Source organism: Protopterus annectens, chromosome 2.part2, assembly GCF_019279795.1.
Source record: "Protopterus annectens isolate FY-2018-M chromosome 2.part2, PAN1.0, whole genome shotgun sequence".
NCBI classification, from domain to species: Eukaryota; Metazoa; Chordata; order Ceratodontiformes; family Protopteridae; genus Protopterus; species Protopterus annectens.
Genome location: NC_056730.1, coordinates 607,770,198 through 607,797,697, shown reverse-complemented (window position 1 = coordinate 607,797,697; position 27,500 = coordinate 607,770,198).

Below are 27,500 nucleotides of genomic sequence, written 5' to 3'. Positions count from 1 at the left end.
TGCGTGTGAGTGTGCCTTCTGTGGAAGGTTGGGCGCCGGGCTGGCAACTTGACACTGTAAAACTCCACTGCCAATTAATGTGTGGACAAGGTGATCCGCTGTGGCGACCCCTAACCAGGAAAAAGCTGAAAGAAGAAGAAGATTACAGGTATTTATGTTCTCCATTTCCTTCACTGCAATTATTGAGAAGTTTTAAATGTGAAAAAGTATCAGCTAGTAAATCTGTTACTGAGTGAAGTCCCCGGTTTCAACACTTTAAATAGCAAAAAATAAATTAAAAAATACTCTTAGTAAGGTTCTAAACTTTGCTGGGTAGAAAAATGCTCATTTGAATGAAGACCTTGGACATTCATTTATTGACAGAAATAGCAAACCAAAAGTACTAGTGGTAACAGATAGCTGAAGATAACACTGTTAGCATTATTTTACCATTTATTCTATGTGTTTCTTCTGCACTTATTTTTTCTGTGAAACTATTTAAATCGTAGAACATGACATGCTAATGAGGTTTTTCTCTGTTAGAAATGCTTTCCCTTGTTTCCACAATAAAATAGCACAACCAAGCTTGAAATGACTAGCTAACTAACTAAGCAAAACTTTACTTGTGTGAGAAGTGAAGACTGGGGGAATAGAATCTGCCATATGAGGGACAGTAAAAATGCTACTAGTAAGAGAAAGTGATAACCTTAACAGCGAATAACGCTAACTAATATGCATATCTCTCAACCTCTCAGTGCAAGAAATCTGGACAAAGCCAGAAATAATGGGGGAGCAAAATCCCAAAAATAGAGACAGATTTTAAATAATGCTCCTATAAACTTAGAAATTTGCTAGAATAACAGGCTCTCCATTATTATGCATTTTCTAAAGAATATGAAGTCTGAAACTCAAATGGATGTCATTATTTTAGGGTCTTCAATCCTCAATGGTTTGCAAGAAAACCACAGATTTTATGAGGAGCAGACCAAAAATATGAGGTAAAAATCTGGACATTCTGTGAAAATCTGGACAGCTGAGAGGTATGCTAGTATGTAAAATGTTATGCAAAATGAAAACTAAAAGTATAGATCAGTTTATTCAGTTTTTTATAGTATATATATATATATATATATATATATATATATATATATATATATTGCGGTGAGTTTAAGATTGAGAAGGGTAGAGAGATAGATGTGGGCCTCTCTGGCAGAGCAAAATACTGTGAAAAAACATACAGGCAGTGGCCTGTAGAGTATGGGACACCAAGTACCTGAGATGTTGGCCTCTCAAGCGGAGAAATTTAGAGAGAGACATGTACATGCAGAAATATGTAGAACATGATAGTCTGACTACAAAAGACATTGGACACTCAAGTGGGAGAGGAACTAAATTGTGTATTATTTAGCAGAGCTGAATTTGATTAATGTGCCTGGACTAAACTATGATTACACCACACAGTGGGATTAAAATAGTATGATGGCACTGCAAATAACCTGCATTGCATAAAGTTACTGAAAATAAATTACAGTGAACCCCGATGTGAATCTCCAGAATTTGTTTGTGTCTTTCGGCTTTTCCCGGTTAGGGGTCGCCACAGCGGAACTCCGGTCCGCTAATGATTGGCAGTAGATTTTTTTACGTACTGGCTTGCCGGGCGAGTAGTTGCTAATATTACATTGATGGAAGATGTGGGCAACATTTGAACAAACTATACCAAATTACTATTTGATACTTATATCACTGCTTGCAAGTGCTGAGCTATTGTCAGATAATTTCTGAATGTGTGCAAAAAGAGAGACTTGAGTGTCCGCTCTATGAGGAACTGCTATTTGTTTTTTTCAGTTTTAGCAAACCAGGATTTCTGCTGAGTTTGTGTGAGTCTAAAAAGGACAAAATTCAAAGTGCATTGTTAAGTTAATTCTTAGTTGATTGCAGTGCAAAATGAGTGGCTTCTTTTTGTTAAACTCAGAGGTAGAGAGAAGCAAAACATAATGTAATTTAACTTCAAGAAAGTAAGTCTAATTAGTTGTTAAACCATGTTTTAAAGTGTATAGCATGTCAAATAGTGGCATAATGATACATACTGTTAAATGTTTGGCAGAGTGATATGAAATAACAGGAAGATTGTTTGCACAGATGTACCCAGTATATGCACTAAGCTTTTGGAAAACAGATTCAAAGCAAATGCCTATGCATTCTTGGATACAGACTGCTGTAGCTTTAGAATGGAAGCACAGTTCTGGACATAAAGTTAACTAGACAGAACATTACATTTTCAACACGGCCCCTTATATGTGTGTGTAAGTGTGTGTGTGTGTGTGTGTGTGTGTGTGTGTGTGTGTGTGTGTGTGTGTGTATGCGTGTGTGTGTGTGTGTGTGTGTGTGTGTGTGTGTGTGTGTGTGTGTGTGTGTATATATATATATATATATATATATATATATATATATATATAAATATATCTATATATATATATATATATATATATATATATATATATATATGTATATATATATATATATATATATATGTAAAAATATTAGTATTGCAGTAGCACAGAAGCAGCTTAGCAGTATGCTTTTTTATTTTTATTTATTTACTTATTTGTTTGTTTGTTTATTTATTTATTTGGTCATTCATGGACCATACCTGCATATCCAGACTATTGCTTTGTTTAGTGCACTCCAGTTGATCTGACTGCAAATTACGCAACTGTAAATGTCTCAACCCTAGTGGAGGGAATGTAAACCAAAGTCATTGGATAAGCTGCTGGAAGAAAATAATACAATTATATAAAATCCCGACCAGCTTTTTTAAACTCTATGCATTATTTTGTCTTTGTAGCTGAAAAGAGGATTATTTCATCTTGTGAAGTGCCAATTTGCAGAATCATAACACTATGTTTTGACATTGTTTCAGATCATCGATTGAACCATGTTAACAAAATGTGTGGAATTTTCAAGTGTGGAAATCTGAGCCGTCATGAAGTTCCTATTCTTGCAGAAGAAAACTCCAAAGGAAATCCATGAATGTATGATGCAAACATTGAGGGACAAGTGCCCTTCTTCCTCAACTGTAAAGAAGTGGTGTGCAAGCATTCAGCATGGAGATTTTGAGACCGAAGATGCAGCAAGGTCTGGGAGGCATTAAATGGTGTCAACTCCTGAAATTATTGACCATGTCCATGACCTGATTTTGGAAGATTTGAGAATATTGGCTAAAACAATTTCTGAGATATTACAGATATCCAAGGAATGTGCTGGGTTTATAATCCATGAGCAGTTGGGTATGCAGAAGCTGTCAGCCAAGTGAGTGCCCAAATGTCTGAATGCTGATGAGAAAAGATGTTGAGTGGACACTTCCAAGTTGATCTTCTGGCATTTTTGTCAAGCTGGTGCCAACTTTTTGAAATGACTAGTTACTGTTGATGAAACATGGTTACATCACTATGATCCTGAGACAAAACAACAGTCCATGCGATGGCAACACTCAGGTTCACCAAGGCCAAAGAAGTTCAAGACCCAAAAGTCAGCAGGAAAGGTCATGGCCACAGTGTTTTAGGATCAGTAAGGTATTGTAATGACTGACTAACTTCCAAGGGGCTAAACAGTTAATGCAGAACACTACTGGAACTTGCTGTGCTGATTAAAAGAGGCACTGAAAGAAAAAAGAAGAAGGAAGCCTCAGAAAGGAGTTCTCTTTTTGCAAGACAATGTACTTGTTCACAAGGCTGGCAAAACAATGGATGTTTTGATGAATTGGGGTTTGAGTGCATAGACCATCCACCCTACTCACCAGATCTTGCTCCATCTGACTATTTCCTGTTTCCAAGCCTTAAAAAGAGTTTGAAAGGGTGGCACTTTTCGAGTGATTCAGAGATGAGTGCAGCAGCGGAGCAGTATTTCAGTGACCAGACTTCAGACTTTTTTGGCAGATTACAGAAACTTCAGACACAATGTGCCAAGTGTGTTGAACTTCGGGGCGAATATGTTGAATAACTTGTTAAGTTTCATGGCTCCACATCTTTTCCGTCTTGGTCAGGCTTAGAACTTTTCACCCCCCCCCCCCCGTATACACATATCAAACATTGCAATGGAATTATGTGCATACCTTTTGCCAAAAATAACGCTGGACAGAGACCCAAACTCAAGGACATTTCTTAAAAATTATTCTAGTTGACTGAAAGCACTAATAGAATAAGAGGTAGTGCATCAATGTGCTTTTTTATAACAAATAAAAAGTCTGAAATTCTAATGTATGTCATAATTGATTTGTCAATGGTTTACCACACATCAGGGACAAGGAAAAAAATCTGAGAAAAATCTGGAATTTTGAAGAGCCATCAGGGCTGTAAAATGTCCTATCATTCTTTCATCACTGGTGCAACAGCGGAAAATTCATCATAAGTGCAGACACCACTGCTGGAGCAGCGCACACATTTGCTACTTTCCTAACCAGACTGGAGCACTCCCAGGCCTGCCACACAGCCACAGGCATACATAGGGAACTTCTAAAATGCTCCCAGAACCCAGAGACTTCCAAGCAGTGGGAATCTTTGCCACCTTACAAGCTGTCTTTGTCCACTGTCAGGTCCACTGCTCAACCCCAGGCATACCCTGGGGACTTGTAAAATGCAAAATAGTCCCAGAGACTTCAAAACAGAGGTCACTTCTGCCACCTTCCTAGCTGGCCAAGAGCACTCCCAGGTACATTGCTCATGCTCAGGCATTACCTGGTTACTTGCAAAATGTCCCTTGGACCCTAGGACTTCCAAACAGAGAGCACTTTTGCCACAATCCTAGCAAGCCAGGAGCCCTCCCAGGCCCATGGCTTATGCAAGACATACATTGGGGACTTGTAAAATTCTCAGTGGTCTCTTAGACCTACAAGCAGAGGTCAATTTTGCCACCTTTCTGGCCAGTCTGGAGCACTCCCAAGTCTGCTGCTTACCCCAGGCACATCCTGGGAACTTGCAATATGCTTCCTGGTCCTTGGATCTTCTAAACAGATGGCATCTTTACCACCTTTCTAGCCAGCCTGGAGCATTCACGGGGCTGCATTCCAGTCCCAGCTATACCCTATGGACTTGCAAAATTCTGTCTGGACCCTCAGATTCTGAAATAGGGGCACCTTTATGACCTTTCTGGATGGCCTACAGGACTCCCAGGCCCACAGGGAACATAAGCTCCAGCCTATGGAACTCCAACTCTCTCAATCTTCTTATCCTTTTCCTAGGACATGTATCCTGAACTGGGTAACCTGTCACCAATACACTACCAAGACATTTCTTAAGCCTTGTCAATAATCTTAGAACTATTCCTGGACCCAACAGATTCTGGAAATCTGAATGGGAACCCATTTTCTCCATGCTGTGGCAATGCTTCACCCTCCCTATCTAGGCATGGGCACTCCCAGGACTGGCAATCTCCTCCAGGCATACCCAAGGGATTTCTGAAATGTCCCAAGGACTTTGGACTCCATACAGAGAGGGGCACCTCTCCACCATCCTCATCCAGGTGCAGGCAGTCCCATATCCAACAATCACCTTCAGACCTCCCTGTGGGGCTTCTAAAATGTCCCCAGGACTTCAGAATTCATACAAAGGGACATGGATCCACCCTACCTAGCCAGCCCAGAACATTCAAATGCCTGTTGATCACCTCTAGGCATCCCTGTGAAACTTCCAACATTTTGCCAGGACTTGAGACATCCATGCAAGGATGACACCACCACCACCACCATCCTCACCTAGCTAGCCTTGAGCATTCACAGGCCTGCCAATCACCTCCAAGCATCCCAGTGGAACTTCCAAAATTTTCCCAGGACTTGGGATTTCCATACAATGGAGCATGGCTCTACATTACCTAGCCAGCTTGGACTATTCCCAGTTCTGAGAATCACATTCAGATATCCCCTTGGGGCTTCCAAATTGTCCCCTGGACTGGAATTGAGACTTCCATACAAGGGGGAGATACCATTCTATCCTACCTAGATAGTCACTGAATATCTTGCATGAACATTTACATTATTGTTGACAGCTTAGTCAATTTTATTGAGCATATTTTTGAAACCATCTGTGAAACATCTTTGTGTATTTCTTGTAACTCATTGGTGTAACATCCTTCAAGATCATCCTTGCAGTGTTATTTTTTCAGACATGGATTTAACCACATGCAGATCAGGTAGAAGCTCAAGAGGATTATTAATTTCTATTTTTTTGTAATATAGCACACTTGAGCAGGTTTATTATGAAATGCCAAGGTTGGACACAGGCTGCTGTTCTATTTCTCATCATCTACCAACTAACTTTACAACTTATTCTGCTTTGCTTTCTCCTGCAGAGGTGCCTAATCATATCTTTTACATGCTGCCCACCTCTTTGTTAGGTCAGGCCTACCAGTTCCATTAAGCCAATCTCCCACCACCTCTCTGTCTATCACTAGCCAAGGCATGCCTTTTCCTGGCCATACCAGAGGCCTCTGTCACTGTGGAGTTCAATGCCACTTGTTCCTCAGCCAAAACTCACTATTATTGGGAACTTCCTCAACACAACACCTTGATGCCCTTAGAAAAGCAATATCTCTCACAGTCCTGTGAAGCTAAGCTTGGTAGAATGTTTCTTTTTTTTTTTTCAAAAACTTTATACCCTAACCAATGAGAGAGGTGAAGGGCTGTAAAGGAGTACACCCACTGCATGAAGAATGTGATACACCTGAAAATATAATTCAGGAATGTACACAACAAATCACAAGAAATTGCATTATCTCTGTCAAGGCAGCAGTACCTCACAGACAGCCAGGACATAGGGAAATATAAAATATGTATGCAGTCATGCTGTAATTCAGTAGTTACAAACTTGAGCCAACATTTTTTTTAAGTGCACTGATACACCATCACTATTTTCAAGCAGAGATTTACAGAGACAAATCTGCAAGCCCATCTCAGCCATAGTGCAAAGTATGTTGATGTGTCAGTTTAGACATCAAAGTTCCGCTACACAGGTAAAGACCTTTTGCTCAGGTATGAAAACTGGCTACAGACTTTAGAAAGTGGAAAAAGGACAAACATATGGCAGCCATTCACAAGAAAAGTGTTACTTTTCTCAGAAGTCAATATCCAAAGATTTACCACTTGCAGCCCTTATAAGTTCAATGAATTTCTTAAGGGGCACTTGGATAACACAAGTACTGTCTTCCAGGCATAAACTTGTTACTGTAACCTGTTACATCCAGTCTCTGATAAAATATTTGAAGTTTACTCATCTGGAGGGCTTTGTCCCTGATTGTCAGCATGAGATTGATACCCTCATTATGGTAATTCTGCATTAGAAAGTATCATTGAAAACATCAGTAAAGGAATGGAGGCATGAGGTACAGATGAGAGCTTCATCAAGGTGCATATTGTTTGAAGCACCACCACTTTACAAAGCCAGCACATCTGCCCTGAAAGCAAAAAAGATAATCCATGAAATGCCCACAGCAGCAAAACTAAGAGACTATGGCCACTGCATAGTAAGACCCCCCCCCCTCATACTGCTATTAGCCAAAATGCAGAGATCCAGTTTCATATGCCACATAACCAGTGATGAACAGATACACACAGATGGTGAGGATGGCAATGTCCTTACTGTGTTGAAGCATACAGCAGCTGTGACCCAGGGTGCAGCACACCTAGCAGCAGCAGCACATTTCACAAGAAGGTCTTTGACTATACCAGGAAAATCAAGCAGCTACATGTCAGGAATGAAACCATGCCACAGCAAGAGCTTAACATCTGTACTCATCCTACCTGATTAGTCCAAGACCACTCCCTCTGCCATGTCTAAAGCAGCCAAAACCAGTATAAAGGACTTCTACCTGACCCTATGGTGAAAATCCTCAGTAACAAATGTAAGTATTACCCTTTCCAATCTGTTTTGTTTTCTGCTTTGAGAGGAGCCCCTCAGTATTCTTTAAAGACATTGTAATTTGGTTTTACTTTTTCCAATTTCAGTTCCACAGACACTACCCAGAGAAGAGGGTTTAGCCTGCTTCCCATGTGAGTCACAGAAGCATAACTGCTGAAGCTTACTACCACCTAATATAGACCAAAAAGTAGAGTGCCAGAGTAAGCTGACAAATACAGTGCATGACCAGCCAGAAACAAAGTGCTGGGAGGATCATGTTAAATTTGGTTGACTTCTTTGAGACGGTCACCAAAGTCATGGATGACAGGAAGATGGTGCACACCACTTACCTTGACCTGGCCAAAGCCTTTGACACTATTCCCCACTCTGGCATAATAAACTCTCAACCAGGCATCAAGCCATATATTACTAGATGGGTAGTAAACTGGCTCACTGATAGAACCCACCTAGTCAAAATAGGAGAAGCCGCCTCAAGCAGTAGACCCGTAACAAGCGGCATACCCCAGGATTCAATCTTGGAGCCTCTGTTATTTGGGATATACTTTTCTGAGGCACAGGCCAAAACCAGTGGACTATGGTTGACCAAGTTTGCAGATGACTGCAAGCTGGGCGCTGTCATCAATGCCCCTAGTGACATGGACATCATCCAAGAGGGTCTCACCCAAACAAATGACTGGTGCCAGAACCATGGCCTCAAGCCGAATACCAAAAAATGCATCATCATCCCCTTTGGGGAAAGTGACATCCACACAAATTATCACATTAATAACAATGTCCTAAGCACACAATCAGTCATGAGGGACAGGGCCGGCCTTAGCTGAAATGGTGCCCTAGGCGAAGTAGTACTCCAGCACCCCTTAAGCCCCACCTACTCCATACTAATGCACACTCCTATAAGCCACACCCACAGGTAGGCCACTCTCCAAGAAGGCCACTTCAATCTTTTCCTTCAATTATTTAAATGCATAGGAAAAAAGATATCTTATAATGTAGTTAAACTGCAAGTGAAGGACGGTGGAATTTTCCTTTAATAAACCTGCTTTATCTGTTGCTCCTTCACACATATTTTACTATGAAAGTCATGTCCTCAAAAAATAGAAGACCATGTGCCTTTTTTCAAAGGGTTGCTTAACTTACAGTTTAATTTAGTTTGGGGTAGGCGAGTGAGTCTTACAGCTCAGTGAAAGTAAAATAGCAACCTCTCTCCTCCCTCTGTACAGTAGCTTAAGTAAGAATAGCACAAACACAGATAGCCATTTGCTAAACAATACAATCTCACAATGAAAACAGACTTAGCATAAGCATTAAACTTCTCTGCCATTGAAATGGCATGAAAACCCACATTCATAGAAAATGCATCTGGCCATTAAGTTTATCTTTGGGCTGTTTTAAAAATAGACTCCTTGCACACATTTTTAGGGCCATGCATGCATGTATTCGTTCTTTGATTCACCTTCCTGATTATAGTAAATTATATTCCCTGTATAATACCACTGCCACTTGTTAGAAAGTGTTTTAAATTGCAGTTTAACATTCTTTTAATAAACAATGAAATTATGTATAAAATCAATAATGACAACACTATTCATTTCAGAAAATTTCAACCATAAAAGGGTAGACGTCTGTCATTACAATCCACCAATATCACTCAACGCACAATCTTGCAGAAGTAAAATCATTTGAATAATTCCACATTAAAGAAACATGCAACTAATGAAGAGGTTACTACTGGCAAACAACTTTACACCTCAATGCTTCATCTACAAATTCAGTGTAAGTTGCCCTTGAAGAATTGCCTATCTATCATTACAATCCATCAGTATAAGTCAGTAAGCACAATCTCTGCAGAAGTAAATTTCATCTGAATAATTCCACATTAAAGAGATTCGTAACTAATGAAGAGGCTGTTACTGGCAAGCAACTTTATATTTCAGTGTTTCATCTACAAATTCAGAGCTTGCTGCCCTTTAAGAATTAATTGCTTGTTACATAAAAAAACTGGTAAGCTGGTAATACTAGAATAGGGAATGACTGAGAAAACAACAAGTTCATAGTCACTAGGCATCTTAAGCAAAGGAAGACACACTCGGGAATGCAGAACCACTACCTCACCTTAAAATCCACCAAATAATTGGCATCTAGGGCATTACATACAATGCCTCCATACCTCTCAACTTCTGCTAGGCTAATAGTCTCTTTTCAGGGGAGACCCCAAGGTGGTACTGATACTACTAGGGGAAATTCTGCCAGGGCATTGAGAAACTTCCCTTACACTCTTCAACAGCTGTCATGGGATCTTTTCCATCCATCTGATTTACTATCAACCTAAGCAGATGGGACATTAGTTTAGCATATCATCTGAAGGAAGGCATACTCAGCAGTGCAGCACCTCCCTTATGTTGCACTGTAATTTCAGCAATCCGTCTGCCTGGTGTGAGAACAGAACCCATAGCCTTCTGCACCAAAGGAGCTTATGCTGCAGAAACCTAATTTTCAGTACCTCTGTTGTGATACAGTCTCTGACTTAATGGACACAATCACCAATCAGGATTGATCTTGATGGTACAATCTTGATCCCTCAATGAGCAGCAAACAGATCTGTTTTCTACATGCAACTAAAATGTTTTAAAATGGGATAGGCACAAGCTTACATACAGCTTTTTTCAATGGAATGGGAGTTTTCAAACCTGTGTATTTAAATATCATTTGGTGTTTCATTTGTTTATGGCTTTAGTTGGGTGCCCACTGAAAATCCTGCAATTCTGCGATCCATTGAAGAATATAAATTAGATTATGTTTAAGGAGAAGGAATACTAATTTTAAAATTGTTGCATCACAGAGTACTCCTCTCTGTGCAAGGTAGAAAAATATTCAACATAGTGTAGTTACAAAATAGATAAGGACAATGTTTCTTCTTTTAAGGGATAGCTTAAGAGTTTTATTTTTTCTTTTTCAGTTTGAATTACATTAGTTAGAAGTATGAAAGTGAATGCAGAAGGGCTGAAAATATTAGAGTAGAAGGTTGCATTATCAGGATATACTTTTAAATCGTCTATGGTATGCTCTTGTTTTATTTTGTATAGCTTTTATAACAGGCTTGAAATTTTAATAAAATAAGAGAACACTAAGAAAAAAGTACATGATTACATAACTGAAAAGCTTTACGGCTACATTGTGAGAAAACTTCACTTGTGCCTATCCAGAAATTGGCTTACTTCCCTTAGTTTTTCTTTGTTTTTGAACATTACCAGATTTTGACAGTTAGATAATCCACAATGAGCTTGATAAACTGAAAGGTTGGAATATATGTTCCCAAATTCAGTGTAAGCAATTACCTAAGTACAATAAATCCATTATTAAAATGACATCTCACATATACCTGTTTTAGCTTGATGGGTGAGGCAATTAATTATTCTGATGCACAGTTGTTTCTACTGTAATAAGTTTCCACTGTTAGTGGTTTCCATTTTTTTTTTGAGTAACTACAGACTAAAAGCATAAACCAGCAAACAACTTCTGAGCAGTTCCTATCTGTTACATCAGTATTGTGAAATTTTCATAGAATAACACCATGTCAGTTCCTAAACTTTGCTTATATATTCTTAGCATTTACATTTCCTTTCCAAATGTATTTCATTTTGGGGAGAAGGAAGATGACACATTATATATACTTTGTCTGTTTCTCCATTAGTGTCTGTCTGACATATGGGAACTAAATTAGTGGTGACCCAGTGGTATGCTTGAAGGCATTGATGGAGGTAAAGGAAAGACTGGTGCCCAGCATTTATCAGCGGAAAACATTGCAGGCAAATGGGTATTAATGGTTTTACAGTGGTTGGTGTCCCGTTTGATTCTCAGCTAAAGCGTCTTCTGTGTGGAGACATGCATGAAGGGGCGTACCTTCATTGCGGCAGGCTGGTAACCGGCACATAAAAAATCCACTACCAATCATTAGTGGACCGGAGTTCCGCTGTGACGACCCCTAAAATGGGATAAGCCAAAAGACACAAACAAACTGAAAGAGCTTTTCATACTGCAGTGGTGGTGCTGCAGTAGCGTTGTCACCGCACAGTAAGACGTAGTCCCTCTTCTTCACCTCTGAGATACATGCTAGACTATCTTTCTTCAAACAGAACCTGTATAATTGGGTGGGTGCTCAAAATTCACCACAGGCATGACTGGCATACACCTCAATACAGTCTCGGGTGAGACCTGTCAAGCCATAATGATCACATGACTCAGTCACTTTGAGCTTCACGTATTTCCAGTGGAATGTATCCTGAGTACCAGAAAGAAATCTGCTTTATATAACTGAATTGCTACTTTGTGATGCACTGAACACATTTTACCTTATTTTTAATGTTTGCTTCTTTACACAGACTCCACAAGACAATTTGCCTTAAGTTGCTCTGCTTGTGTGATATTATGAATATTAATTTAACATGCCTGCTGTTGGCTTCTTTGAGGATGTTGTATTTTTTTTCCATGTTATTGCATCCTCTGCTGTGTGCAGAGATACACACACACACACACACACACACACACACACACACACACACACACACACACACACACTCCAAAATCTCTCGCTTTTTTCTCCTTTTGCTTTCTGCAGTTTACTGTTACTCAGTGGAACAGGTCAGGTTCTACTAAGGTGCATTATCATCATGTCATTTATCAATATTATGTATCTTCTGCTTTGGGACAAAATTTTATCTAAATTTTATGCAGCAATGTATTCTTGTAAATGGCAGTGACCAAAACAGGTCCTAGCTAAAGGTCACCGAACTCACCAGTGTGTTGCTTTGTATCGTGTATTTACATTTTGGTTGAGATTATTGGTTAATCTATTACTTGTTTACCTCTTGCTTATTGCACGTATGATAAAAATCTACCAAGTCAATTGTTCATTTTAATTTGTAGCTTTTGATGTATTTATTACTAGTTAACTATACCTGATTTGGTTTCAGGCTGCATGGCATTTGACTTAAATGTGAATCTTCATGACACCTTACATGTTTCTCTTGTTCAACCATCTGTTATGAACTAGCTGAGGAAAAATATTTTTTAATTTATTAATATAATTTCCATAATGCAATAAAGATTGCCTAGCTTTCTAACTGATATATACAATAATCACTTTAAACACCATATAATGTGTACTAAATATATTTCCAGTCTTTACATGATAGGTAGGACAGTGTTTTATGGTCTTTATCATGTTTCTGTTTTCTTTTACAGAGTTCCCCCTGATTAAAGGCCAGTTACATTTTCTAATGTGTACAAAACTGCCTTTCCAGATGTGCCTCCAGAGCATCTCCTCTGCTTAGCTTTGTATGGTATTCATATCAAAGTACACATGCCAGCATCCCAACACTGGTATGCTAGAAATGGGCTATATGTCTTGAAATTCTAAAAGGCTTCAGAAAAAGGGAGCAATGGTAAATGAATATGATATTAGAAAAACTCCCAGAAGATGAAATACAGAAATAGCCCAGTATACAATGTGCAATTCAAACAGAAAAAGCCTTCTGTTTCCGTTCGTTACTGTATTTTGTATTATGCGGTATTTCATTTCCCTCTTCATTTTAATACTACTTTTAAATGCAGAAAGCATACCATTAGTGAGATTTTCCATATATTTTCTGATAAGCAATTCTGAATTATTTATGGACTAATTTATTGATATATTATGAAAACTAGAGTTTGTAGACATTTTGATATGGCATAGAAAAAAATGTAGTATGTCTATTAGAAACTGTTTATTCTTTACGAATTGAAATGTTTATCATATGGATTTTGCTTACGTTCAAAATAGCTATCAAGTTTACTCTTAAAAAAAAAAAAAAAAAAAAAAGACGTAGTCCCGTTCGATTCTCAGCTAAACCGTCTCCTGTGTGGAGACATGCGTGAAGGGGCATACCTTCGTTGAAGGTTGTGCATCAGGGCTGGGCTCCTTAAGGTAACAGACTGGTGTACCATAATTTTTTTTTCCGAGCCAACCTGCAGCTGGTGGGAGGTCGCTCACCTCTCTCTCGCTATGGATCAGGCTTTCTGAGCAGGGAGCCGAGTGAGAGGAATTTTATTAATTAAAATATTAAAATAAATAAATAGTTAAAAATAGCGCCCTTTCCGAGGCTGGCCTGTACAGCGCCCTAAGCGGTCGCCTAGTTCGCCTATGCCTAAGGCCGGCCGTGATGAGGGATATGGGCATACCTGACTTTTGACCACCATGTTGCTTCCATTCTACGGAAAGCTTTCTACATGGCCCACCTCATAAGTAAGGGTATGTCATCCAGGGACAAGGGGGTCATAACACCTGTGTATTCTTCCCTTATAAGGCCCATTATTGAGTACAACACCCCTTTTGGCATGTAGTTCACAAAGCACATGTAGCAGCTGGACAGACCACAGAGGTTCCTCACCAGGAGAATCCAGGGCCTCAAACATCTACCATACACAGATAGGCTAAAAGCCCTATCCCTCTACTCAGTTTCATACAGACTCCTCAGAGGTGACCTCTGTCTGGCATACAAGGCAATCTCAGACCCCACCTTAATGGGGCTGTTGCATATCCGCAAGTCAAGCTCCACTTGAGCAACCCACACACATGGCCTCAACCTGGTCTGTGACATCAATAGGACTTGTTGGCAGGACAAATTTGTGTCCCAGAGACTCCCCCAGCTGTGGAATAGACTCCCTCTACACATCAAGCAGAGTACTTCCTTACCCCTTTCTAAGTGCAACCTGGATAACTGGATGGGAAAAAGAAAATACACTCCTGGGATTCCACCCATGTCTCTGCTGGACAGGGGCATGAGCGCTGACTTGTCTAAACATGTGCTAAACTCTTGGCTAGGCTTATAAGGGTGTCAGGGCCAATAGCCTAGTAACTTCCTATGATCCTATGGTCCATACATCCCCATCACAGCAAGGCAGTACGATAAGGAAAAAGCAGTGCTGTTGTGAGACAGCCAGTTCAACAACTTCAAGGAAAGATGTCAAAGAGTATCAGTGAGTAGTCACCAAGAATGCTGATGCAGGACCCATCACTGGAATCCATGCCAGAATTAGAATGCTGATGACCAGGCTACTTTCCAATGCTGCACTGCAGACAGAAGCATGGCTGGCTCAACCAGTCCCCTGTGCCAGTACCATAAACCAGCACCCCTCACCCTCAGCTCTTCAAGTGAAGAATAACAAAAATATGCTCCTTCTAGGCAGGTGGTCAGATGCATTACAATCCCCCTCCCTCCTGCCCAGCCATTCAGGTCCCATGTCTGTGTCCTATCCCTGGCTTTCTTCCTGTGCATTCAAACCTAAGCACTGTAGCACTCCATGTGCAGTCTAAACTGCAACAACTGCTTTCGACATTTTAGGAAACAGTTTGCTACAGTTTAAAAGTGCAAAAAAGGACTTTTTTAACTAAAACTTGAGCATTCTGTACAGGCAGGGTACAAACTTCATTTTATACCCTGCCTGTACAGAGTGGTACAGCATTGATGTTTTAGTTAAAAAAATGTCCTTCTTACAAACTGTAGCAAACTGCTTGCTAAAAATGTAGCAAGTAGTTGCTACAGTTTATACCCTGCCTGCAAAGAGTGCTATGGTGCTCGTGTTTATGTTAAAAAAGTCCTTCTTTTAAACTGTAGCAAACTGCTTGCTACAGTATAGCATACAGTTACTACAGTTTAAACCACACACAGAGTGCTACAGCACTCAGGTTTGACCGTAAATATGAAACCAGGATTGGCAGATTGCCTCCCCCCCACTTTGTGCCTGGGGCAGTTGCCCCTCCCTCCCCACCTTCTCTACACTACTGACTACAGCTATCCATGCCAAGGGTTTGCATAAATGCATAGAAAAGTAGTTTTTATTGTTGCCACATAATTGATAGCTTCCAAGTGTCAGCATGACCTGTTGTTAATAAATGATCCTACACACTCCTTGTCTGCCTGTTCTTTTGGTACATGCATACACAAGTTGCAAGACTAAGAAGGATAATGATTCAGCTGTTTTGATATCTATTTCAGCTCCAGACTGTGGAATTTCTCTTTAACTTTTATATTCTTATTCTCTTCCATTTCTGTTTTTTTTTTTTAATCACAATAGTTTCTTCCCTGCTGATTCCTATCAGCATTTCATTTGCTTTTAATCGCTGGTGTAGGTAATTTGTCCTTCAGCTTTCTGCACATTAATAACTAAGCTAATGGAAAAATGAGTGCTTATAATGGAATATTCTCATCATGAAAATATTGAAATGACACTCCTTGTGGAGTTTTATAGTGCTCTTTTCATGAGATTCTAAACTGTGTGAAATTATCTCCACTGGTCCACTGAATGTTGGATCTTGTATACCTGCTAGTATATGTTTGAATTTTTACTCAAGCTAAAACCTTCAGAATTCCTGACTGTGGTATCGTAGGTCATTGCCAGATACAATAACATTGGGTATCTCCTTTCTCAAGAATAGAGATATTAAAGTACTCGCAACTGCCTTCTTGTCTATGTCAGTGTCATTATTTTGGGGAACTTAAAATAATAATTTACATATATATTTTTATTTTAATGGAACAAATCTGTATCCAGTCAACTCCATAAATGACTTGGCATGGTGTATGCTAACTTTTCTCCTTTGACTTATGCAGTGCAGGTAGCATTTTTACCATAACAAAATTTTTGTCTCTGGCATACCTCTCAACCTCTTAGAGCAAGAAATCTGGAGAAAGCCATAAATAATGGGGGAACAAAGGCCAAAAAATAGGGACACCTTTTAAATATTCCTCTTACAAACCTAGAAACTTCATCGAATAGCAGGTTTTGCATTAGTATTAATTTTCTGAAGAGTATGAAATCTGAAACTCAAATGGCTGCAATTATTCTGAGATTTTAATCACAATAATTTAACAATGAATTGTCAGAAAACCACAATTTTATAAGAAGCAGACCAAAAATATGATGCAAAAATCGGGACATTCGGCGAAAATCTGTACAGTTGAGAGGCATGCTGATTAATATCAGCATTTCATTTGCTTTTAATCACTGATGTAGATAATTTGTCCTTCAATTTTCTATGCATTAATAACTGAGATAATGGAAAACTGGGTCCTTCTAATGGAATATTCTTCTCTTGAAAAATGTTGAAATGACACTCCTCGCAGATTTTCACAGTCCTCTTTTTCATGAGATTCTTAACTGTGTGAATAATTATCTCCACTGGTCCACTGGGTTCTGGGTCTTGTGTACCTTCTAGTGTATGTTTGAATTTCTACTCAAGCTAAAATCTTCAGAATTCCTGATTGTGGTATTGTAGGCCATTGCCAGAAATAACAACATCAGGTATCCCCTTTCTCAAGAATAGAAATGTAAAAGCACTTCTAATAGTTGTTCTTGTTTATGTCATTTTTATTATTTTGGGAAACTTAAAATAATAATCCACATGTCTTCTTTAAAATGGAATAAATCTGTGTCTAGTCAACTCCATGGATGATCTGGAGTGGTGTATGCTAACTTCTCTTCCTTTGTCTTACGCAGTGCAGGTAGCATAACTCTGCACTATCTGTTCTGAGTCAACACTGAAGGCAAAAGCATTGCATCTCTTATTTTTCTTTCCAATTTACTGTTCCTAGATGCAATTCAATTGTCTCCTCATGCATTTGTTTTCCTGGTTAATTGAGAACTGTTACTTTATTACTATGTACACTAAGCCCTGGACACAATATATTTCTTCCTGAAACAAAAACAACTTTGGATTTCTTTCATTACTGATTATCTTTAATCTGGCCAGCCTCTGACTGTATTTTTTTTCACTACCTGCATTATTAAATCAGTATCAGTATACTCCTGGAAGTCATCTAATTTTTTCTTCTTACTATGATAATTGTGGTATTATGCACACATACACACCTTTCTTTATGCTTTTCTGGTAAATATGATCTACATAACATATCTGCTATGCATAGCTCCTCATTTAGCTTGCATTTCACCCTCATCTCATACTTCCTTAAATTAAGTAACATCCTTTAGAGTCTAATAGGTGCCTTGCTCAAAGACTTTCTGAATATGTTTGGAGAAGTTTTTTACGTTTATACCCAAACATCTTTACTGTAGATATATTAATGAAATTTCACATGTCCATGCACAATTACTAACATCATTATAAATATTTTTCAATGGGTGGACTCAATCTTAATCTACTGTAGACACAGTTTTCCTGTAATCTATTGGCAATATTACTGCCTGGAATTGAATTGACTGTATATTTTCCTGGATTTGGTCTGAAACTAAGTCTGATAAGAGACCATGTAGGTTCAGTGATTCTGATATGAACTCATGTGGATTCTGTACTTATACACCATAACAGTTACAGTACTGTAATTGTTTATCATACTTACCTAGCAATTGCCTAGCAACATAGAATCTTTATAAAATGGTAAATGTATAAAGGAGTATATTTACCTTACGAAGTAGTGATAAGGCACTAGTAACAAGATCTGCCTGATGTGTATTGCATAAGCTGTCTCTTCAAATGAGATTTACACATCTGTCAACTTTGTTTGGAGATATTATTCATATAGCTTGTCAACATGTTATCACAATGAACAAAACATGCTGGAGGGATAGGTTCCTGACTCAGAGACTCCCCATACTCTGGAATAGACTGCCCATACATGTCAAGCAGATCGCCTCCTTGGCCCTCTTCAAAAGGAACCTTGACAACTGGATGGGAGATAGGAAATTTACCCAGGGGATCATGTCAGTTGCCCTGCTAGACAGGAGTTCAGGAAGTAAATATTGTGGGAAGAAATAGCCAGGGAATTGTTATGGCTAGGCTTGTACATGCCCTAGGGTCGGATGCCTAGTACCAACCTATGACTATTTCCTTTCAAACCATCCTGAAAAATACAAAACACTAATAGTACTGTCAAAAGTGAGCCTAGGAGTCTTGGCAATTTTAAATCTTGATTTGGCAAAAAGAGATCCCTTAAGTCAAATGAAAAATTCTCCTGTGAAATTCAGTGTCTTCATAAAGGAATATTTTCTGGAGAACAGCCTGAATACTGTGAGGAAAAGCTCTTATCAGACTCTTGAGTGGAAGAAAAGTTTGTTTGGGTTATATAAAAATGCTGTTCTACATTTGAAATGTCTGGTTAAGAACTTTTTTTATTTGCCTTTCACATGTATCTATAAATTATTATGTCCCTGAGTTCTTTTTATAGACTAACGTTGTTCTGTTGAATACACTGATCTACCCACAGAGGTCCTGTAATTTCATCAAGTTTTCCACACTACATTAAAATATTTCCTTGCAAAGGTTTCATAATCAAAGGAAGGTTGCATGATAACAGGGGGCCGTCAATACTGGTTAAATGCTGATGATGAGTTTGGTTCTTCCACTACACTAGTACCTGGATCTGATATGATCACTGAGGTACTAAAGTAAATACCAGGGAAGTTGCTGCTATCATCTGATGTTTTGATAACACCAAGGCTGAAGAGAAAAATGTTGTTACTTTTGACAAAAAAAAAAAACCTTCATATCTTTGTTATTGGTAATCATCTGAGTAACAGTACCTTGCTCCACAGTCATACATAAATTGGTGGATTTTTTTTTTTAATTTCTTTGGGTGTTCCATTTGGTGAGTAACAATTGTTAACCTTATCAGCTATATCATTTTTTCCTGTTTTTGTTAAAGTCCCTGGCTTCCATTTGTCATGAGGTGAAGTAATAAAAAAGTACAGTTGCCTTGGGAACAAAAGGGTTAATATCTCACTACAGTCATGCTTCAACACTATGTTTTATTTTTACTGAAAATGTTAAATGCCATTGTAACACTAGCTACTCCACAGATGGAATTTCTCTGAAACTGATATGCAAACTGCAGCACTGACAGTGAAAAGAAGACGAAAAGAATGCTCCTATCAATGCTGCCAAAAATAAGTCACCTTGTGTGGCAACCAAGGCTTCAGAGAACACTGGCATGAGACCAGCACTGACCCTTATAAGGCTAGAAGTAGAGCTGACCTTAAAAAAAAAAAAAAAAAACAGCAGGCAAGGAAGTAAAATGAGGGTAAACCCAAATGTAAGGATTTGCATTCACAATGACTCTCCTTCAAGACGTTCAGTACTGACTTCATCATTTTAACTCATTAGATCTTAATGGATTAAATGCTACTTGGAAGGTATCAACTAATTTTAACAATGAAAAAGTAAATTTTCTGTAAATGTCTGTATTTTTGCTGGCTCCATGGTGCAAAATGATGGAATCTTGAATGAAACATGGAGATCCAAGATTGATTAGCATTCTAAGAATCCAAGGAATCAAATAAGACAATGAGAAATAAACAAGTTTTGTTTATTTCACCTGACCTGAGGGGAAGTGAGGGCAATCTTGTTGGTACACAAATTCTTGGTGGAGACAGGAGTGGGTTTGGCACCAACCAAAAATGTTTGATATGTACAGATAGACATTAATGGAACTCCACATATATTTTCATTGTATGCCAGATATGGAAATGGGCCGAACCAGAACTTACTCATCTGATGTCCTTAGCACATCCTCAGACTGGCATCCTCCTCAACCCAAAGCTTTAGACTCAGAAAAAGTCTTCCTAAATTTAAGGACCAAAAAAAAAAAAAAGATGTGCAACTGCAGCAAGATGCTTGCTATATTGTCTACAGTTACTAACATATTGAACTATTTAGAAAGCCACAGTATCACCCACAGCTTATGAAATTAATGGGGGTACTGTACTTCTGTCCCACCAGTAACTGACAATCATTCACTTAATAACTTGCACTCAGGGCATTTGCCCCCTTCACCCCACACTAATCATGGCTTTGAAGTGGGATTGGGGATAGGCAAAAAAATAGTATAATTTCTTCAAGACAGCAGGATATTGCTGCAGTGGTATGCTGTGCTTTCCTCTCTAGCCCTAGGATACAGAAACAGGTCTAGTGGAAATAGTTAACTCTGATCACCCAGATATTAAGGAAGAACACCAGAAGCAGCTAATAGTCAGGTGTTAGGCAGTAAATATGTACAATTAAAGTGAAATAAAAGAATGTTTGTAATTTTAATGGATCATTTTTATACATTAGTATATTTATTTGATATGACTTTGACAGTTTTCCTTTAAAGGTTTGTTGGGCCTGCTACCATGTAACTAATCTGGATACTGTAACATGCATTATTTATTTATATTGGATTTTCTTAGAAGAACTGTTTGTTATCCAAAGTGCTAGAGCTCCATCTGCTAATTTAAAGCATTTTTATATTGTGTGCATTGTTTAGTTTCTTTTGTAGCAATCACACATACCCAGGTAGAATATGCATTTAAAATATGCACTTAGAACTGAGTTTGTCTTTGATAAATAAAGACAGACTGTTCACTTATTGAATATGATAATCACTGAAATATTTATCCTGGATGTTGATTATATTAAAAATGGTCAGAGGAAAAAGACATTTTGGTACTTGTTCAGTTTGTAGAACTATATTCTGCTGAAACCACTATCTGCTCTGAAATGCACTGCACTTCTTAATTCAGATTGGAGTTCATCACTAAAGAGCAAATGTACATTTTAGAGTGAAGAAGCATTATGGTCCTTCACTTTTGGATAATAGGTATAAACTGAGAGGGTCTGGTATGAAATGGGGGGGGGATAATATCTGTAGGCTCTCTAGCATTTTGCATCCTTGTCAATTTTGAGGCTGGGCCATATCTGGTAGGGAGAGGGAAAAACTAAAAGGACTAAAACTAGGAAATGTAATTCTTGCAGCAACTGAGATCAAACAAAAGAATGATCAGTGAAGTTATAATGCAGAGTTTTAAGGGAGATAAAGACAAGAATAAACTGTATTTGATTAATGAGTTCAGGATCTAGAAATATTTTTGACATTGCAAGATAGGTAAGTATGTTAAAGTTGTTTTGTTAAACTGACATCAGTGACATTACAGATACAGTGAACCTTTTGAAGTTAACTTGTTAATTAATGAAATTCTTCTGAGCAAGACATTTTGTCTTGTTCTATTCCAGGCTAAAAGGAGGGGAGGGGCTCAAGCCCTTCTAATAAGAACAATTTTCATCAAGCAGCAGTCTCTCAGCAGGGCTGGATCTAACACATACTGCTGCTTTTAAAAAATAAAACTTTCCTGCTTTGCTAAATCCTGCTGGAATAAGATGAGTGGCAGCACAGATGGTGTGAGACTGAACTTCACAGAAGAATGGGCAACACTGGGATGGATTTGTATGTGTGTGTATATATATATATGTGTGTGTGTGTGTGTGTGTGTGTGTGTGTGTGTGTGTGTGTGTGTGTGTGTGTGTATAATGCCTTAGTTAGAGAAGGCAGTTTAATTAAGTGATTGTTTCAGACTCAAACCCTATACCTTAGCTACAGAAGGCAAGAGCCTTAATCCTCAACACCTTTGGTAAATTATGGAGGATTATTGTCAATGTCAGTCTTTAGAATTTCACAGTTTTGTTAAACCTGTTGTGATAACTTTTTAAGTAAGCCATGTTCTTGGATATATTCTTGGTTTCCTTAATGTTGGCAGTGTGTTTATTTAGATGTGAATAAATTGGACAGCATGAAATCTATGAGTTTAATGTTTAATGCTCAATGTTAATATTTTAACTATGAATACATTTTGAATTTAGCTTGCTTTTTACAGGTATAAAGGTGTGCAATGCACACTTTAATGCAGATGAGTAAGGCTATGCACTTTTAAAGATTGGTATCCTGTAGTATATGGCTTGATTCCCCTCAATCTTCATTTGTCTTCTGTGAATCTGCCAGGTTACTTTATTAGATAATACTCCTGGGCTGCTCATGAAAAGGGGACATGCTCAGTGGGTTGTCCCAGGCTGTTAGCAAATGCTTTCTACATTTGTCTTTGAAATCCTGCACCCCTTACATAGATGCTAATTGGTACTTCACTATATACTAGAGTTTGAATCCCAGCAAGTCTCTTGTAGTTGAATGGCTTGCCAGATGTATTTTCAGTAAGTGTGAGTTTTTGACTGAAAATGATTGGGTAGATTATAAGTGATATATAATGTTTGCAACTGGGAGTGTGTCAGTATGGTTTGTGATGTAAAATGCTTGCAACTAAGATTGTGTCAGTGTGGTTTGTTTTCATTTATATAAATGTATTTTTGATAATATATGATTACTTATGTCGTAAGTGGTGGTTTAATAAAGATGTTTCTTGTTTAAAAAAAAGACAAAAGATAGGTCACTAACTGTGAGTTTCAAGAAAAGATAAGTTTACTGTCTCTCATGGTAAGTCTGTTTACAAAGTGAGAGTGTTTTGTTTTGCTAAGAATTTGGCAGGCACTATTTTTCTTTATCTGTAAAATCTGAAATAATTTTAAATGAAATCCAAATCTCTGTGATAATTTTAAAAGTAAAAAAAAAAGTATGTATATTGACAGTGTTTATGGTAACTGAAAAGACACAGCCAAGTAATGTGATATTTGTATGGCAAGGACCTGATTCATTACCAGGTATAGGGCCCCATTTATCCAATATTCAGACTTGTCAGGTGTATGTTGAAATAATACAGCATAATTAGCCATTCAAGTAGATCCGACCTGTACTGAGTGAAGTCAGAATTGATAGCTATTTCTGATGACAGAGAAAATTAGATGTAGGTGTCCTGCAAGTATGCAAAACACCCCCTAAAAATAGTATTCTATATTTGTGGCAATATTTCTAATTTTTGTATGACTTGTTGGTTGTTAAACAAAAACTACTGCGACATTATATTGTCTGTAATTGTTTTATTTTATTGATACTCGAATGAATTAATTAATAGGCCTGGATTGAATAATATAATCTAGCAATGTTGCATTTTAGTGATATATATTTGAAGTAACCTTCTTTACAGCCTCCAACAACTGCAAAAGGGTTGATATCTGTCAGGTCATACAGTCTGCATTATGTGGCGTTATGATCAGAGCAGTCTGATCTTCAGTATGCATTATGTAGCTATTGCTGCAGTTTGCTGTCATACAGTCCCTTTTACAAAACTGGATTGTAAAGGATTTCTCCATTTAGTTAAGCACTGTTACTTTGGCCATTAGTGTGGAGGAATAAAGCTTCAACTTGTTAATGAGATGCTTCTTGTGGCAAGGTCAGTGACCAAACAAAATATCCTCAGTTGGTACTCTCCCTAACATACTGAGTGATTATCTCCCTGCTTTCATAGGTAGAACTCCCCTCCCTTCGTAAAGAAAATGCCTACAGACAGTCTCAAAACATAACAAACTTCGACCCTCAGTCATTTATTGACATACTAAAACAGGTGAACTGGAGTACGCTAAAAGCCATTCCTCTCGATGATGCAGTCAGCTATTTTACTAGTTTATTTCTCGAAACCCTTAACAAACTTCTCCCCCCCCCCCTACACAAAAAGAATAAAATCCGATCATGACCCTTGGCTATCTACAGTAAATCAACTAAAATACTTAGGCAAAACAGGGATAAAACTTGGAAACTTTGGCTAAAAGACAATAATCCATCAGACCTACAGAATATAAGCAACTCTGCAATCAAGCCAAAAAACAGGTAGCCAAAGACAAAAAAAAAGGGTATCATCGAAAATTTCAATCTAATAATACAAATAACTCCCAAAAATGTTGGACAACCATTTCTTCTCTTCTGAATCCTGGGACAAAGATCAATCCAACTCCTTTCCCTAACAAAACTCACCCAAACATAGACAATCTCTTTAATGCCCATTTCATCAACACTATAGCCAACATCTCATCCAACTTCCCACAAACCGATTCCAACTCTATCAGCACTTCCACCATAACATCAGGCTCATATGACTGCACCCATAAATTCCCTCCCCACCATCTCTTACCTCTGCTGATATTTCTATCAGTCTCACTCTTCCCTTAACCTTAAAACCTGTGGCCATTTCTACCATAAAAAATGACTCCTCAAACTTAAATTAAGCAGTAATAAAGCTGATGATCTGCCTACTGAATTCCTAAAACTCGCTGCTGATGCAATTGCTTGCCCTATACTCATAAATAGATCTGTCCTTGAATCATATATCCTAATAACTTGGAAAACACATTTTTTATACCCGTTCATAAAGGTAGAAACCCCATAGAACTCTCCAGTTACTGTCCCATTGCTATTCTCTCCCCTATCTCTAAGATCCTTGAAAAATGTATCCAAACTCAACTTCTAGACCATCTCACCAATAAGCAAATCATTTCATCTGCACAACATGGTTCTAGACCAGGACACAACACTATGACCACCTTAATCTCCTTCATGGACACAGTTAATAGAGCTAGCAACTCTGGTAAAATTGTCTCTTCCCTCTTTCTAGATCTTTCAAAAGCTTTTTATACAAGTTCACATTCACTCCTCCTAACTCAACTCTCTCAGACTGCTCTTTCCTCCTCATCACTTAACTGGTTTGCAAGCTATCTCTCAAATAGACAACAAGCAGTAAGATGCCATTCCTCAATCTCTTCTTACTTGCACACCTCCACCGGGGTTCACCAGGGTTTCATATTACCCCTCTTATTTACCATCTTTATCAATAATCTACACCCATCACTCACTCAGGGCTCACTTATTCAATATGCAAACAATTCGACAATCATCTGTTCAGCAGATTCCATACCCAAACTCCAACATCTTACACAACTTGGTATCAACTCTGTAGAAAACTGGCTCACCAAAAATCACCAGCTTCTCATCCGAAACAAAACCTAAACTAATTATTTACACCCTAAGAAAATCACCCCTTAAACAAAGACCACTTTACCATTCTTTCCCAGAACAAAACAACTATTGAAGTAGTAACACACACTAAATTATTTAGAGTAATAATAGATGAGGACCTAAAACTTGACCTACATATTCAGAACAACATCAGAAAAACTCACCAGAAATGTGGCATTCTGTATAGGCACAAATATTTTTTTAGCTCCTCCACTAAAAGAACCCTTGCGAACACATACCTACTATCCTCTCTAACCTATGACGCAAATTATTTACAAACATTCAGTCTTCCCTAAAATCAAAACTAGAAACTTGCTACAACAAAATTGCTAAGTTCACTACTAATGCTTCCTATTCTACTCCCCACTGCACCTCATTACACTCTCTCAATTGGCTCAAACTACCACGCTATATAGCCTACTTGCAACTGACAACCACACAAAAATTAATCTTCAAACCTTCTAAATGTCCTGCACTCTCTTCTCTTCTCAGCATCTACCAACCTAAACAATCACTTAGATCAGAAAATCAACATCTTCTACAAGCACATAAACCTAACCTATCAGCAGGCTACCTTCTACACTCTTGCTCAGTAGCCAAAACCTGGAATGCTCTTCCAGTAGCAGTTTGATCCATCCAAAAACTTTCATCCTTTAAAATTTAATTTCATAACTATTTCACATCTAAATGGAGCTATACCTGCAGTTAAACTCCCACCTCCAATACCTAAGTACTTCTACTTCCTCAAACATTCAACCCAATCAGATCTCTTTCCTTCTTACTCCTGCTATACTTTGTAAATGCTTGACTTGCCTATATTTTTTACCTTTTCCACTACATTATACCATCATACTACCTAATCTAGAAGTAAATTTCCACCTCACGTTTGTCACTGTCATCTGAGATTCATTTACATAATTTCTACATACTATTCTCTTAAATTAAATTCTAATCTCTTGAATTGATCAACTGTTTTACTATATAAAATGTATAACTCTTTGTATGTATAGCAAAACTATTTTTATATGCTGTTCATGTTTGTTTTTATTTACTTGTATCTTATTTTTGTATTTGGTTTTCTTTAGAAAATGGGCTCTCGTAGGCCCAGTGGACTATCCCAATAAACAAATGCCAATAAATAAATATGGTGCAGGGCTTGAATCTTTCCCCATTCATTTACCGTCTGTGTGATGTTGAGTAAGACAATCAGACAATTTTTTGGAGCAATTTGGAATTTGGGCCAGGCTCCTTAATGGTCTCCTAGACTGCATGGCAAGTAACTATGAAACTATTGTCATTGCTTGCCAACCATCCTCGATTGCATAGCTAATCTAGCACAGGAAATGTTATGGCAAAATCATCAACACACCATTTTTAATGCAACATAGGTAATTTATCATTCAGTAAAAGGAGGCACTGCATTTGAAGGTGAAGCACCAAAATAGAATATTGTTTGCCAGCAGCAACTTTTGAATTTGTAATAGTTCTCTTTGATGTGAAATTATTCAGATGGCTTTTTTGTCTGCAGAGATGGTAACATATGCTAAGTCAACATGCACAAAGTGGTTAATATTTCTTATGTTCTCATAAATTTTCTTATATTTAAACTGTGTTACACTTGGCTGAAACTTATGGTACGATGCTAGTGATCTTTATACAGTTGAACATAGTTCATCCAAAGCTCAAAATAAACTGCATGCAATTTATTTCTTCATAACAATAAGGGGTGCATGCCAACAACAAATTGCCTAACTGCTGGAGGGGATAGGTGGCTCTCTTTAGATGAAAGTACCATACACTCTTGGCATTGCAGGGCTAGTGTACATGTAAATATGTGTATGTGTGTGCATGTGTG